The sequence below is a fragment of the Tamandua tetradactyla genome, chromosome 10, assembly GCF_023851605.1.
Source record: "Tamandua tetradactyla isolate mTamTet1 chromosome 10, mTamTet1.pri, whole genome shotgun sequence".
NCBI lineage: Eukaryota > Metazoa > Chordata > Mammalia > Pilosa > Myrmecophagidae > Tamandua > Tamandua tetradactyla.
In genome coordinates this window covers 66,551,655-66,569,657 of record NC_135336.1, presented here as the reverse complement: position 1 = coordinate 66,569,657, position 18,003 = coordinate 66,551,655, and the positions used below count along the sequence as shown (strand labels likewise).

General features: G+C 34.4%; 1 pseudogene; it reads right to left on the bottom strand.

Moving 5' to 3' along the window:
- Positions 1-15,302: 15,302 nt before the first annotated feature.
- Positions 15,303-17,759, bottom strand: LOC143647687 (prolyl-tRNA synthetase associated domain-containing protein 1 pseudogene; annotated as a pseudogene).
- Positions 17,760-18,003: the final 244 nt, after the last annotated feature.

Below are 18,003 nucleotides of genomic sequence, written 5' to 3'. Positions count from 1 at the left end.
ATCAAAATCAATTATGGGCATAGTCTTTCCTAAGGCAAAATTCCTCTTTGTCTATGAACCTATAAAGCCTAGGAAACAAGTTGTCTATTTCCAATATATATAGGATAAATGTAGGATAAACTTACCCATTCCAAAAAGGAGAAATACTCCAAAACAAGTCAGAAACCTACTAGGGTAAACTCCATTACCCTATGAACACTTTTCTTAGGGTAATGAATACCTTTCTTACCACATATGTGTAATACCTTTCTTCCAGGTATTTGGAAGAAAGGTATTACACATATGATATGGGAATATATAATATACCTCAATAAAACTGGTAAAATTGTGTCTTTTTTAAAACACTTTTGTTCATATATGATACAATCCATCCTAGGAGTAAAATCAGTGGCTTCTGGTATAATTACATAGCTATGCAGTCACATGACTATCTATTCATACTGTTATCAATATGAGAACATTCCCATTTCTTCCAAAAAGAAAGAAAAAAAAATCCCATACTCCTCCCTTATGTGGCCCTATTATTGACATTTAGCTTTGTTGTAATGCCTTTGTTACAAAGAATGAAAGAATATTGCAATGCTTCTGTTAACCATAGACCTTAGTTTGCATTAATTGTATTTTTCCCATATACCATACAAGGCAAAATTATTCTTTGATGTTGAATTAAAAGCAGAACTTGAATACAAAGTACTTGAATATTTAGCTGAGAAAATTTCCAAGCTAAGTATGGAAGGGATAGCCTTCTAGAAGGCTTAAAGTAAAATATGAGAGGAAAGAGATATATGAGAATTAAAGTCTTAAGCACAAAGGAATCAGCAATTGATGATTTTGAAAATTCTAAGCCTATGCAGATATGGGTTCTCAGAAGAGGGCCAAAAAAGGTACTATTAGGGACCTAACTAAGCTATTGAGAAGTGAGTTCCCAGAGAACAATAAACCAAATGAAGGTTTAATTAAACAACACTTGGCTAAGGAGGATGTGGCTGAACATGGATCCATCAGTTATCTCAGTGGAAGTCAGGATTAGAAATGCAGTAACCAGGAAGGACCTATAGAAAGTTCAGTTATTTGATGTTTTTATGCAAAATTTGCATGAACAGAAGCAATAACTGAAATGGGCAAGAAGGAATAAATTGAATGAAGAGTGACTTCAAAGGCAGAATCATGAGGCCAAGTTCTGGGATGAAAACGTCTCCTTGGATCAAGTAAACAGGCCCACCCATATGCATGGAAAGGACAGGTCTGCCTCAGCACTTGGAGCGGTGTTCCCTGCCCTGCAGTGCTCAGGTGAGTGCTGTCACCCTAATCCTCAGAGATGGTGAGTCCGGTGCCTCAGCATTCACAGAGGGCTTGGTCATCATTCCAATTCTCAGTGAGGGAGTGAAGAGAGAATGACTTCTGTGCAAGTCCTTGGAAAGGGTGGGGCTGCTGCATTGATCCTGAAATTATTGCAGAAAATAAGACAGATGTAACCTCTGTTCTAAGAAACTTATGGGATTTATAATCTAGAAAAGATAGAGACAAAAAATAAAAGATATTACATCACAAAGGATACTATGGTGCAACGAAGGATATAATAGAAAGATCTTACTTTTGCTGTTGATACCCTGAGGAAATTATGTTTAAGCTTTTATAAGATGTTTGGATGAAAGTTCGCTAGGTGAGTTTTTTTAATTAAATGCAGTTTTATTGAGGTATATTATATATTCCCATATCATATGATCATCCAAATTCTTCAATTGGTGTTTCACAGTATCATCATATAGCTGTGCATTCATTACCACAATTGATTTTGGGGCAATTTTCATTACTACAAAAAATAACAAAAGTAAAATTAAAAAGAATACCCAGAGCCGAGCCCGTGGCTCAGCAAGCAGAGCTCTCGTTTGTCATGCCGGAGACTGAGGTTCGATTCCCAGTGCCTGCCCAAGGAAAAAAAAAAAAAAAGAGAATACCCAGTACATCCCATACCTACATACCCCTCTTCCTTCCTATTATTTGTTAATTTTTCTGTCTTTTTTTTTTTTTTTTTACTCATTGGCTCAAATACTGGATAAAGGGGCGCACCAGTCGTCAGTTACAAGGTTGTCACAATCATATGATCACAGCTGGGTGAATTTTGATATGACTAAATTATGCCTTTCTTTTCTTATTGAAGAATATATGGCTTTCCATTATTCTAGTTGGAATAGATTTGTTATGGATCAAGGAAATACAGAAAAAGCACAAGGAAAAATAAATAATTTAGGATTAAATGTTTCTATAAATTGAATTTAGATTTTTAAAGGAAAAATTGAATGAAGCTGAAATTTCTCTTTAAAAGCTCATGCATTTCAGATGGATTGTTAATATACAAACTACTTAAAATACTTAAAAAGTGCTTTGAAAAATAAAATGTGAAATAAAATATGCCAATAAGAAAAGTCATGTAACTATAAAAATAAACATATTTATTATTACTATTATTTATTAACTTCATCATTATTATTAAATACATGATTAAAACCTTTTATTTATCTGGACAAAAATAAAGGTCTTTACTTTTAGCACACTGGAATTCAATGTTATTCATTCAGCATCAGATGGGAAGGCTAAAGAGAGTGTACAGTGTAGATCATCTAGGGCTTTTAAGACCAGCGCTTCCTAACTTCAGTATGCATCCAAGTGACCTAGAGATTTTGCCAGAAAGTAGATGCTGATTCAATACTGCTAGGATAGGTTGTAAGGATTTATATTTCCAATAATCTCATTGGCAAAGATGCTCCTTTTTAACTATGGGTTGCACTTTGTGAAACAGGGTTTCAGACTTCATTAGGAATTTTAGAACCTCTTAAAACAGAGAAAGATATCAAAATATTATCAGCAGAGTAGTGACATGATCTGAAATTTATTTTAAAAAGTCATTTTTGCTGCAGGGTAATAAGTAAATTAAATTTTAAAATGAAGCAGTGAAGAAACGAAATTTACCCTGCAATTATTTCCCAATTCCAAATCAAGACAAAAATATAGGGCCATTACTACTACTATATATAGTAGTAGTATATATATATGTATCACTAATGAAACAAATATGCTCCCTTGATTCCTACAGCAGTAAGAGAATAAAATATAAATAAACAGGATAAATTTACAAACAGGAGAGAAGAAAAACCTACTCATTATAATCATGGACATTGAACTATATTTTGCTCATTTTATATATTGCACCTTTAAGAAGTGGTTTGTATTGTTTACCTGATAGGTGATGATGGCTCAGAACATTGGGATAGAAGTGTAAATGGGGAAAAAATTTACCTGTCCATAGTATATTTATACTATAAGAATGAAAAGCAATTGGTGATTCACAGGATTTAAGGGGTAATGAGAAGGCAATGTTCAAGATCACTCATAAGCACTTATAAATGACAGGGAAGGTGGTGGTGTGTTCTACTGACACAGAAATTACCAGAGAATAGGTTATCAGGAAGAGAAGAATAGAAACAATGGATTATGAAATAACTACTGGGTTAAGAGGGACAAATTTTAAAAAAAAATGTAAAAAAAAAAGAGAGAGAGAAAATAATAAGGCCATAGGGGTGGGGAAAATAAATTAATAATAAATAGATAAAACTATAATTCTTGATAAAATCAGAGTAAAATTGCATTGGGGATAGATGGAAGGAGAAGATTATCATATCCTAATGAAGTTCGTTTATATTATAAATTTCAGAGATGAAGTCACTTCAGCTGTTATTAAAGTCTGATATGCAAATATAGGATTTTCTTTCTTTACCTGGAAAGCAAGGAAAATAATCAAAAGAACAGACAAGCTTATCAAGGAATAGAAAAAACTGTCTGCGGGATGAAGACATATGAGATCTTTGAGGATGATGAAATCATATTGAATTTTGGAAGGAGGGATCATGGAAGTTAAGACTATGAATCAAGTACTGATATTTTGAAGAAATGAGGTATAAGGAGATCAGTTGATAGGCCTAAGAAGGGAGCAAATCTTGTATTTGAGCTTCACGAGTATTACAACAATAGTAGTTTTTAAAATGTGGTAGAGGTAAAATGCTCCAAAAGTGCTATTCAGAAATAAAATTAGTTAACAGTCATTTTTGCTAAACCTGCTATGCATGGGATGAAAGAATAAAGGAACTCATCTCTAGGGAGTATATAGAAAGCCTTTGAATGTAGAATACTTCAAAGAAGACTCTCTGCATGTAGAGCCCATTGCAATAAAGGGAGGTTGGAATAGGAGTGCTCAATATATGGATTTAGGACATAAAGGAAAGAAAATGTTTTAATGAGAGGAGAGTAAGGACAAAGGATAAATGCACGAAAAGAAAGAAACGAGGCTTGTAGTTTTAGAAGATCCAAGAAAGAAGTCTCTACTTTTAACAGATTCTGGAAAAGTAGGGTTGAGAGGAATAGAAAATATTATCCTTGCCATTATGGATTGAACTGTGCCCCCCCCCCCAAAAAAAAGGTATGATAATATTCTAATCCTTAGTCCCTCAGAATGTGAACTTATTTGGAAATATGGCTGTTAGGTAGGAAATTAGGCAAGTTAAAATGAAGTCCTATTTGAAAATAGGACTTTTGAAGATGGACTCTTATTTCAATGTGACCGGTGTTATGACTGAATTTTATCCCCTTAAATGATATAGACTGGTGCTAACCTCCAGTCTATGAATGTAATCCTATTTAGAAATGGAATAGGAAATGGAATTTTGAAGATGCTATTAGTTAAGATGAGTACAAACTGTATTAGGGTGAGCCCTAATCCAATATGATCATTATCTTTATAAGGAGAGAAAATTTGGACGCACACAGTCAGAAATAGCAGACAACCAATGACAGGCAGTAATTGAATTATTCCACAAGTCAAAGAACTTCGTGGATTCCTGGTAAAGCACCAGAATCCAGGAAAGAGGCATGGAACAGTTTCTTCTCTGAAGACTGAAGAATAAACATGACCCTTTGAACTCCCTTATTTCAGACTCCTAGCCTTCAGAATTGTTAGAAAATAACCATATGTTGTTTTAAGCCATCCCATTAGTGGTTCCTTGTTATGGCAGTCGTGGGAAATTAAGAGACCCTCTGACTCTGCAAGGATGCAGACTCCTCTACCTGCTGGTAAAGGGTTCCCCAGAGATGCAGAGTGAGTATGGATGGTCCTTTTCCTTCCTTACGGGTAGGAAGCTACAGACAATGAAGCAATGACTTGTAGTAAAAAGCAAACAAGCATCTCATGATCCTTCATGCAGAGGAGTAGGGCTGGAGGTGGGAAGGGCAAATGAAGACTGGTTTGTAATAACATCATGTCAATCACTTACCTTAGAACAGCATATTTATATGTAGTTGCCATTAGACTGCTGTTCCAAATGTTCTAAAACATGGAATAGGACAGGTCAACATCATTTTTATGGGTTACCCCCATCCATAAACTCAAAATAAAAACACAAAATAATTATTTGGACTAATTAGAGGTTTTAGCTATTTTAATTTTAATTCAATCAGTATTTAATAGAATTCCAAGTTGTATAGGTAATTGATTTTGAAAAATATTAATTCTTGTTACCCATATTATAGTTACCTTTATTTGGACGGTAGAAGATTTAAAGGTATAGAAGCTTGTTTTATTTATATTAGTTAACTCTTCAGAATTGCATTACAATTTCCTTCCCTTCTGTAGAGCAGTGACTCAAAATGTTTTTAGAACATTGAGAGTACTGTTTTAGCAATTCTCCTTATGTTGAGTCCTAGGTCGTGTCAAATTTATGCTACTCACTGAATAGGAAAGTTATTAGGATCCTGAGCTATCTGAAAATTGATAACATTTATTGATCAATGAAGTATGAACTGAATCTTCAACTTGTTTTTTTGGACTCACTTGCATTATAATGAGATTTTAATTCATATTCTTTTGAATTATTCTTCCCTATGTGTGTAAGAAGTCACACACACACGGAAAATAATCAGCCCATTCTGAATCTCAAGTGGTATCTAGTTTGTGCAGTAGCCTCTAACTCTTAATCTTATCTGGGATCAAAATCATCTGAGTAGTTTTACATTGTACAAGAACATGTTCATCAAAATCCTGCGAAAAATTTCTTGAGATTTAACCTTTCTTGTAACACAGCTCTCACGTATTCTGCACACATTTGGACTTAAGATGTGATTTGATATCTACCTTCCTTATGCAGAGAAATTTGCAAAGTAAAAATAAAATTCAAAAATATTCTAATTTTAAAAACAGTTCAGTTATTGTCTGTGTTTGCCAGACTGTTATAACAAGTATAACACATTGAGTTGGCTTAAATAACAGGAGTTTATTGGTTCATGATTTTGCAGATAGAAGAAGTTCAAAAGCAAGATGTTAGCAAGGCTTACTGTAGCATTCTGCTGCTAGCTGCTGACAATTCTCAGGGTTCTTTTGTGTTATATTTCTACTTCTCATCCCATGGTGATAGCCTCTCTTTTCTGCTCTTTTTCTGCTGACTTCAGCCTCCTCCCTGTGGCTTTCTCTGACTCTGCTTCCAGTTCTTTTTTAAGGCCTCCAGTAATATAAATTAAGACACACCCTGATTCAGTTGACCATAACTTAACTAAAATGACAACTTCAAAAGAATTTATTTATAATGATTTTACACACATCGGGACTTAGATTAATATTAAGAACATGTGTGTGTTGGGATATATAATTCAGTCCACCTCACATATATATATATATATATATATATATATATATATATATATATAAGGCTGTCATGATTGTGTTAAAAAATACTGTAAGATGCACCTGGCCTGATTTACTATGTAATGTTAGGTGGTTATATTTTTGTTATGCTGTGCTTGGACTCTTACCTACCACAGCAAAAGGCTTCACTACATTCTGGACAAAATGTGTCTCTAACAGCATATGCTTTGCCAGTAGATCAATAGCTCAGCTCTGAATCAGAGATAGAACTAACCCTTCTCTTATCTGGGTATTTCAGATTTTCATAATAAGGTTCATGCTTTATTTACCTTATGAGCTATATTTTGGTTCCTTAGAGGTTAAGCTCCTGTTTCTTTTTTACCAACCCATCTAACAATCCTGCCTCCATGCTGCACATATCCTAAATCTACAGTTATATTAAAAATTCCATCTGTAACCTAAAACAATTTGAACAATACATGCTCTATTTACTAGCTGTGATACTTGGATATTTGTTTGATTATCCTGTGTGCACCTACATTTTCTCCCCTGTAACACAACCATGTTAATAAAAGTGCCTTACCTCTTAAGGTTGATAAGATGATTAAACAAATTAAGATTTGTAAGTACCTAAACAGTGCTTGCACTGTACAAGTGCTTAAATTTTGAAGTGTCTGCAAACATTTTTTAAGTTTAGTTTAACTAATAATATTTATATTCAGCTTACCATGATCATTTCTTACCATGATCCCTCTGTGGATGTACTTTCTCATGTAGAACTTATCTTATGATTCATAATTCTATGTTCTTTTGCAGTTTAACCTGGGATAACCGATTGTTGGCTTTTTCTGCCCCTCTTTTCAGACTGCTATTGTCTTGCTGGAGTTACTGACTGGAGGTTTTCATGCATAAAATATATCTTTTATATAGTTGTTTCAAGGACAAGATTGATAGAATATGGTAAACACCTCTCGGTGTGTTCAGCATGTAGTAATGCTCAATAATTCTTAGCTTGTTATTCCACCTGTTATGCCTATTTAGATGTACTTCAGGTAGTCCTACTGCAGAACAAGTCTACAATATTTAAGTTTATGATATTTAAGTAATGGTGACTTATCCAATAAACTATTAGGCAATAACGTGAAGAACTGTTGCTTCTCTTACTTGTGGAAAACATACTCAATTTTAGGTCTTAAATCCTTTAGAGATTAGCTATCCACTAGCCAACACTCAGTAAATTTGATCATTTGCCATCATGGCTGTACTAGATTGGGAATGGCAAACACAAAGCAATTGACAAATACACAAAGAAAACCTATACAGGTTGAAATTTACAAAACAAAAATCTGCTTGTTTGCTAAGTAGAATATTTTACTTAGGTAACTGAGTTATTATAGTTCTAGAAAACAAAAAACAAATAAGCAAATAAAATTTTGCAAGTTTACTTGAAACAAAAAATCCATTTGAAGGATGCTCTAATGATCAAAATGGAAGCCTCTATGAGTAAAAGACATTAAAGTGTATTATTCATCACCCATTAGAGTACGCCATTCTTTTGTCTCTGTAAATACTAAGTTAAATTTTCCATGGTTTTTAGACATTCATATGTGTGAATCTATGTACATTAAATTATACCATCATTAATGTCTTACTGCATTTAACATATCAGTCATGAAAACTTGATGTTAGGATATATTATTAAAGCAATTTTTGAGAAACATATACTGTAATTTTTTTCCACATTCTATTTATGGATTATGCATTACCTACCACATATTCAGAATAGTATCAGGAGAGTCTTCGCTGATTTGTTGATTATTTAAACCATAAAATTATCTCAGTGATAATTGGGAAAATTGGAACATAATTTATTTAAAAAAAGGGAAACATTTTTGAAAAATAATTACCGTCTGATAATTTGTCATAAAATTCACTTGAAATTATTTAAAAATTAGTTATATAGCTTGGCATAACATATTTTTTATCATATCTGATATAGATGGACATCTATATCATATGAGTGGCAAATAGAAATGATTGTTCTGAAATATGCCATCATATAAATTTATCTATATAAAGATAAATCTATCCATGTGAAAATCTTACCAAGCCATAAGGAGACACTTATTTGGGTTTTTTTCCCCAAAACATTAACTATTCTACATGAATAGAACAGTTATTAGTGTAAATTTATTTTATTATTCAATAAATACTTATTGAACAACTTACTATTGTCTTGGAATTGTTTGTTTTGTATATGGTATACTATTTGCTTCACAGGACTTATTGTGGAACAAGTTGCTATATGGTGCATTGTGGGAACACAGGCTCAGGCACATTAGAGACTTCCAGCAAATGATTGCTTTATTACTGAAACAACATCAGGGGTCCAGAAGCAGCGGAAAAGATCTCACTGTGATCATTTCCATGGTGAAGCCAATTGATCTGGTCAGGGTCGGTGAATGGCAGCTCCATATGTCCACTTTATGTCAAAGATGAGAGACCACATATGGTTGGTCCATCAGGAAGACAAACTGCTTGGCAGGCCCCCATTCCTCACTTCACATCAATAATGAGGGATACTGCTGGGTTTTTATATGCTCCAGGGGAAGGGGGCCGTTTCACTGAACAAATTCTGTGCCCTGGCAAACAGCTAGGACTAGTCCCCCGATTTAAGTTCCCCTGACTACCTGCAGTCTCTTGTGAAATAGAAATATACAAACACCTACATGCAAACAAACAAGAGTGAAAACCTAACAAACCTCTGGATGCAAAGGAGCAAAAAAGGAAAGCGAGAGGTGTAGATGAGGGCTGGGAGATGGACATTGAGTATGTCCATGACTTTCCCATGGGTAAGACTGTTTCATGTGAAGAAATAGTTACTCTGGTTTTATAATGACTAAACTGGGAAATGCAAAATTTCAAGGTGAGATATATGATCTTTATTGTTCCACACAATCTAATTCCTAAAGAATCAAAGTTAAAATAGGATGAATAGAAGTGTATTGAGATTTTATTATTTGTTTATTATTTTTATTATTATTTTATTATTTGACGTTTAAAAAAACTAGTAGGCTTACTCAAATATCAGGAATGTGATTTTGGGATATGATAAGATAAATGTATTATGAATGAAAAATTTGTCTGTTTTTAATAGATGCTAATTACAAAAAAGATTTTAAAGTGATATTTTACTTCTTATCTTAGCATTATAACTAAAGGTATAAAAACATGTTATTTACTCAGATACCAAATATTTACGTAGTGCCTCCTGCAATGCACAATGTTTGCTGGAGAGTTAGAAGCTGAAAATAAAACTGGAGACAACTATCCAAGATGGTGCAATCCACCTGTTCTAGTTTACCAGCTGCCGGAAGGCAACACATCAGAGACAGATTGGCTTTTAATAAAAGGGGATTTATTTTGTTCTTCAGAGGAAAGGCAGCTAATTTTCTGAGGTTCTTTCTTATGCAGGAAGACATGGGATTATCTCTGCTGGCCTTCTCTCCAGATCTCTGGGTTCCAACATCTTTCCCTGGGGTGATTCCTTTCTGCATCTCCAAAGGCCTGGGTTGAGCTGTGAGTGCTGAGGTGAGGTACGCTGAGCTGCTCTTTGGCTGTGCCATGTTGAGCTCACTCATTTAAGCACCAGCCAATTAAATCAAACATCATTCATCGCAGCAGGCATGCCTCCTAGATGACTGCAGATGTAATGGACAACAGATGAGGTTTATGTACCATTGGCTCATGTCCACAGCAATATAACTAGGCACCTTCACATGGTCAAGTTGTCAAATGAATCTAACTACCACATGTCCACCCCTTGTCAACTTGGTAACTACATGCATCACCTTAAACAATATTAAGGTGCAAAAAATTCTCTTCTGGCTGTGAAACTGTGAATCTCAAAACAAGTTGTCTGGTGCCAATATGCAAAGTAGGATATTCACAGGATATACATTTTCATTTCCATAGGGAGAAATTTGAAGGAACACAAATGTAAACCCTGCAAGGCAAACACCATCGGATTTCAAAGTCTGAAAGTCATTCATCATTCAGCTTTAGAAAGTGGCAGTCTAACCCTTTCCAAGGACCTATGCAGTGACCTGCCTCTTTCCAAATCAACCTCATGGAACTTTGAGGAGACCATCCTTTTCTTGGCTCCACTGTCTCCAGGCATCAGGGCCACACTTGTGTTCTCTGCCATTTCCAGGGCACACACTCAACCCCTCCATGTGGTGGCAGCCAGGTTCTCCCCATCCCCAAGGAGCGTGCTGTACCTTCTCAAAGGCCTGAAGCAGCACTACTCTTCCTCTGCAATGAGATGAGAGACTCATCCTCTGCCCTCAGGGCAAACTAACCCTTTCTATGTAGATGGGTGGGTTCACGCTCCTGGCCGAGGTTTCTTGGCTTCAGACCCAAGCTTCCACAGTTCTCACTCTGCAAGCTCCAATTTATCCCTTTGTGTCCCTCTTTGTCCAGATTGGCAGGTTCCATTTAAACCAACAGTCTCTTCAAGTGCTCCAGGACTTCTCCATCATTCTCTTCACAGTTCCCCCCAAATCTTCCCCTTAGCCATACAAAAAACCGTTCCAACATATCTGGTATTTGCAGACCGCAGCAGCACCCCACTTTCTGGCAGCAAAATTTGTTCTAGCTTGCTAGCTGCCAGAATGCAACACACCGGAGATGGATTGGCTTTTAATGAAAGGGGATTTATTTCATTAGTTCTTTGGAGGAAAGGCAGCCAACTTTCAACTGAGGTTCTTTCTTACGTGGGAAGGCACAGGATGGTCCCTGTTGGCCTTCTCTCCAGACCTCTGGGTTCCAACAACTTTCCCTGGGGTGATTCCTTTCTCTCTCATTTAAGCCACAGCCAATGAAATCAAATGTCATTCATTGGCAGCAGGCATGCCTCCTAGCCGACTGCAGATGTAATGAGCAACAGATGAGGTTCACATACCATTGGCTTATATCCACAGTAATATAACTAGGCACCTTCACATGGCCAAGTTGACAGCTGAATTTAACTACCACACCACCGTATAACTGAGGGAAAAATTTGTGGTCATTAGGTGGGATTGCTTTCCTACTCTAATCTCTAAACCAAGTCTCTAGTATTACTTGTTTTCATAAAAAATTCATCCCCTCATTGCTTGGTTCATTAATTAATGTTAAACAAGCTCCTACTCATCTTTTTTTCCTTTCAAACTCTGCCCCACCTCCTTTTGGAACACATGTTGAAGGTAATAATAACTTCAGGTAATTTGTTGTGTGATTTAATTAATTACTATATACATATATTATTACTATATAAATATAATAAAATTATGTATGGTACAATATTGGACTTCATAGCTTACTGAATCAAAGAAAATATTATGTATCCTATGCTTTCCATACTTACACCAATTACCTGTAGATTTTATTAAAATGCGTATTCTGATTCAGTAAATCTGAAGTGGAGCCTGAGATCTTGCATTTCTAACTCATGTATGGTTGATATCAGCACTAACAATTACTCCCAATTATTGAGGTAAGACCATTCTGCATCCTCTACCCAAAGCCCGTGAATCTGAAGTTTCCTACCTGAAGTTCAGGAAACAGAACTCTTCCCAGCCATATATGAGTAGTCTGGTCCTTTCCAGGTGGTTCTTTCCCCAGCCTTGGTTAAATTATTCGCTGTATTAGGGTTCTCTAGAGAAACAGAATCAACAGGGAACACTCGCAAATACAAAATTTATAAAAGTGTCTCACGTGACCGCAGGAATGCAGAGTCCAAAATCCACAGGGCAGGCTGTGAAGATGATGATTCCGATGGAGAGTCTGGACGAACCCCACAGGAGAGTCTTACCAACTGAAGCAGGAAGAGAGCCTGTCTCTTCTGAATCCTCCTTAAAGGCTTTCATTGATTAGATTAAGCATCCCTCATTGCAGAAAACACTCCCCTTTGGCTGATTACAAATGGAATCAGCTGTGGATGCAGCTGATGTGATCATGACTGAATTCTATGAAATGTCCTGATAGCAAGACAAGCCAGCACCTTCCCAACCAGAGGAACAGGTACCACCACTTGGCCAAGTTGACACATGAGCCTGACCATGGCACTCACATTCGTATGATGATCAGTAGCCAACACTTGAGTTGTGTGTTGGAGATGGGGAATACTCTGCAGATCTCTGAGATATTGTTCTTTTGCCCCTATTTCTTGTAGAGTATTCTGCTCTGCAAAATTTATTCACATTTGTCTTACCAGAATGGAAAACAACTGCCCATTGTAGATGATTTCTCAACTATCTAGGTTCAGGTAGTTGAACTGAACTACAACATAGAAATTTCCTCAAAGTAGTAGTGCTCATCTTATTTGTATCCTGTCTCTCAGGAATCATTTTCCTTTATTGTCTTTTGTCTAATATTTTACAAATTGTTGGTTCATATATATTTTGCCTGTTTGTGGGTGTTTCAAACAAGAGGATAAATTTGGTCACTGTTATATTATCTTGGCCAGAATCTGAAGACACCACCCATTCTTAAAAAAGTAAATAATGTTTTTTAAAATGTTTTACTGGAAGGTCATATTAAAAATAAATATTTGAATGTCTTCCTGAAAATTGCCATATGATTCTTTCTTTTTTTTTTTGAGGTTTAAATACCATTTAATAGATGGCACAAATTCATTCATTCCATTTTCACTTGCAGAACATGGGAGGCAGAGTATTATAGACAGCCAATTGGCCTTGTGTCTTTGGGCAAGTCAGTCTTTTGGGCCCTTTTCACCATGAAAGAGGGAAGAGCAGTTAGACCACATATCTAAGATGCTCAATATCTGTAATTCCTTTCATTAATAACTTTTTCTTACATGCATAAGCAAACTAAAATTTCCACTTTCATTGTTTCAGAGAGACAGTGCAAAGTAGCTAAAAACATGGAACCTTAGACTAAGTATATCAATTTTAAAAATGTTTCTTACTAATTCCAAATATTTCTTGAACTCAGTCCATGTTTTATAAAATTTTACAAGAATAAATCTGTAGTTTCTGATCATACGTATTAAGAAATAACTCACTTTTACTTTTATCTTGCTTGCGGTAGTACAAATTAAGTACAGTATCTCTATGACATGGAAAGTGTCTTTTTAGTAATCAAACATATGTAAATGTGGTTCTTTTCTCTTTTAAGAATATCCTGTTTGGTTGTACTGGAGGAAGACATGAGAATTTTCATGACTACGAGGGAGAAATTTTTGTCATCTGCCTAGGTCAGATCCTCATCTAATAAAGGATTCCATTTGAATCTGTCAGAAGAAAAAAAAATACGTCAAATTTCCTCACTCTATTTTATAACTAGCTTCTTTTTGACAACTCACCAAACATTTTTTTGGGTTTTTAGACTATTTCAGATGTCATAATTGAAAAAGTGTAAGTAAAATTTAACGTAGCCTAGAGGACAGAAAAAAACTTGTGCAAATTCACATTTATAGCCTCTGAATTGAGACTAAACAAATCCTTCTTAATGGTAAAATGTACATTCGACTGAGTTTTAAAATGTAACCTAATAGTATAATAATTACCACTTGACATTTTCCATCCATCCTTATTTGTGTGTTTTTAAAAAATTTCTGAAGATATGTTTTCTAATAGGAATTTAATCTGCTATTTTTCACAGGAAAAAAAATCTATATGGCTTTAAAAACATCCAACAGTGGCGCTCCTTTGGCTTTGTCCACATTTGTCTTAATTAGCTTGCTGGAGACTTCTTATTTCAGATCTCATATGAATCATAAAAATATTTCTTTAAATTTTATTTTTTACTTTATACAGATACAGAAAGTAAAAACTTTCCTTATTCTCCATTCGCCAAAAATAACCACTGTTGCTATTATAATCCTATATTCCCTTTGATTTTTCCCTATACATATACCACTACTTTATGCGTAATTTTATAAACTGTTTTGCAACTTGTTTTTTTCAAATACAACAAACACCCTAAAAGATAAAGTGGTTAATCTTAGATGTATACTTAATTGTTGAAGGAATTCTTATAGAGAGAAATTGTAATGGATGGTAGAACTAAACTGTTTTAATACATCATTTTAAAACAGTTCCTTTAAGGTGAAATAGTTCATGATGGTAGCACAGTGTGAAAGCAAATTGTATGGAAATATGCATATGAATATGAGTAAAAGGACAAATGTTAGATTGTATGTATGGTAACAATAAATGAAAAAAAAATTATAGACTGTACTACCAATCATTGAGCCCTAAGTTAAACCAACTTTAATAGTGCAATTATAAAATGTGCTATATCAATTATAACAAGTGTTCCACACCAATGCAGGGTCTTGGTGGTGGGGTGGTATATGGGAATCCTTTATTTTATGCATGATTATTCTGTAAACCCACAACTTCTCTAATAAAAAAAATATATATTTTTTAATCATTTGGCAAAAAAAAAAAATAGTACTTCTAAAAAGATCTAGCTGGTCAAAACAAGGATATTAAATTATCTGATCACTTTTGATGCTTTTTGTAAATTGCAAGTAAGAAAAACAACTTTCAGTAATAAACCTATCCTAAACATTAGCCCAGCTGGTTGTTTTTGCCAAATTGTAGCATCAGGGGTCATGTCCTGTCTTCTTCATAAATGTGGGAAAGTCTTCAGGGCTCATTTTCACCACTGCAGCATTGGTCATTGTATGAAAGTACACCTTTTCATGTAGAACTTCCAGAAAAATCAGAATCCAGAACAAATTTCATGTCTCCTTCATCACAGAAGAGTGCCAGGGGTGCAGCACAGCCCTGGTCAACTTTTAGATTTTCTAGCATGGCTTTTTCATCAGCAAACCTCAGATTTTCATTCTTAACACCCAACTGCTTTGTAAGATCATTTGAATTTATGTGTCTATCACGAAGAACTGTCACCAGCCAATTGCTTTTTTTCTTTGTCTTTAAGAAATAAGTTCTTACTATGTTGGATATGAGGCATCGTTTCTTCAACTGTAAACACCACAGAAAGCTCGACTATAGCGTTGAGGACCTCAGTGCTCCACGTCGCTCCTCCAGCGCCACCTGCAAGTCGGCGTGAGCCACACTGTCATAGTGGCGGCCAGGGGAAGCTGTGAGCGCCTTCCCGCTGCCACGCCTCCAGAAGCGTATCTGGAACCTGCCTGTAAGACTATATATATCGCAATACTTATATAATAAAAAGATCCCTTGAAATATTCCTAGTATTATTTTGCTATGAATATTGTATATCTCATGATAGTAACTTTCTAGTTTTTTGTTACTTGTATGTTTGCAGTGAACAAGATATATATATATATTTACCTGTGTATATTTACAAGTATCAAGCTTGAGAGTTCCCTTACTGCCGAAATGTATATCAAAATGTATTAAATATACGAGCTAAATTACCTGAGATATTAGGTGTATAAAATTTTTCAGTTTGATAAACTGATACCTTAAAACAAAGGATAAAATGTATAAGAACTTTCTATTAAGAAAAAAAAACTGAGACAAAAACCAAACCAATATTTATTTTACCTGTGCAAAATTGAAGCATATTCTACAAAATAAGTATGTGTGTGTGTGTGTATATATATATATATATATTTATATATATATTTGTGTGTGTGTATATATATATATATATATTTGTTTGTATCTATCATCATAGTAAGTCCTTTATATTCACTTATTTTTTATTTTATGTTAGTTATGTGAAGACAGTCTGTATCAGCATGCACTCATTGCTGGTTAAACTTGTTATAGATAGTCATATTTACCTCACTTTATTTTTGCAAAATAATCATATTATGATCTTTTTAAGGGCTTATCATCTTGAGTCCATTCAGTGAATATATTTTAGATACTCATCATGAAGTTAGATATTTTTCCTTAAAATTGAGGATGCCTCAAATAACAGTTTTTAAATTGCAAAGAAAGAAAAATGCATGCACTGCACCACAAAGGTGTATATTCCTATTTCTTTTTCACCTGTAAATTTATATTATCAAAAATCAGAAGAGATGAGAAAAAAGTTAATTTCTTTTTAAAATTATAATTTTTTTCAGAATGTTTAATATAGAAATATTAGTATAGAAACATTAAATGTAAAACAGAAAAATGTTTTCAAGTTAGAGATAACTGGTTTAACTTATTCTTTTTTTTTTTCCTTTGCTAATTTACATTCAATACTTTTGCTTATAACTTCTATGTATAATGAAAGCTACAATACTTTTCAGCGGGCTGCTTTGTAAATTAGTGAGTTCAATTTTAGAAAAACATCCAGGACAATTTATGATATTCCCAAATATGATATATGTGACAGCTGTTCATTTTCTTTTCATATCTTAACACAGCTACTGATAGGAAAGAGGAAAAAAAAACAGAGCACTTATAAATGCTTTATTGAAAAATTTCAAGGAAAGAATCATCTTTATATTTATTTTTAAGTCAACTTTGTCATTCCTTTTAAAATTTTTTCATGTTACTCTACGTGAAAGAATTTAAGGTATATTGATTTATCTGATAGACCAATTCGAGTTGAAATGCTAATAAATTAAAATATGTACTTCTTCCAGGTAACAAATTTGCATTTTAACCAAAGACCTGCAAAATATGAACTTATAAATATTATAGAAAAATAATTAAAAAGTGGTGCTGTGGCAGGTGTGTAAAGAATAGAGTTGTGATAATAAAGCTTCAAACATATCTCTTGCATGACTACCAACAATTTGTAGCATACTATTATATATCACCTTCATTTTATATTTAAATTTCTCCCCCATCCATGAAAGCATTAGCTCACTTCAATATTGACTCAAAATACAAGGTACCAAAAAAAAAAAAAAAATACAAGGTAACAAAAGAAAATTAGATTAGGCCCATTTTAGGGAAGAATGTGCTGTAAGCCCCCCATCTCTATTGAAAGGTACACAGCATTCTTTTCATGGGTTGATTCAGTACTGAACGGCTAAGGTAGCCCTTCCACATCATTTCTGAATTTTCATTACTGTCGATTAATTAATTATAATAAAGATTGAGCATTGTGAAATTTTACCTGTGTCCATTTTGTGTTAATGGAGAGCAGTGTTTTAGTAACAAATGCAATGAAATGTAACTCTCTCCCTTTAGAAATATTAACACCATTGGGAAATCCTGCTTTCCATCAACACAAATCCTCAAATTTGCTGATATGTGCTTATATAAACAGTATTTCTGTAGTTCAAATGCATGATATTTATTATGATTTCAGAGGAGCAAAATAGAACATTCCCAGTGTGACTGAGCTTGTTGTCTACTTTAAATATAAAG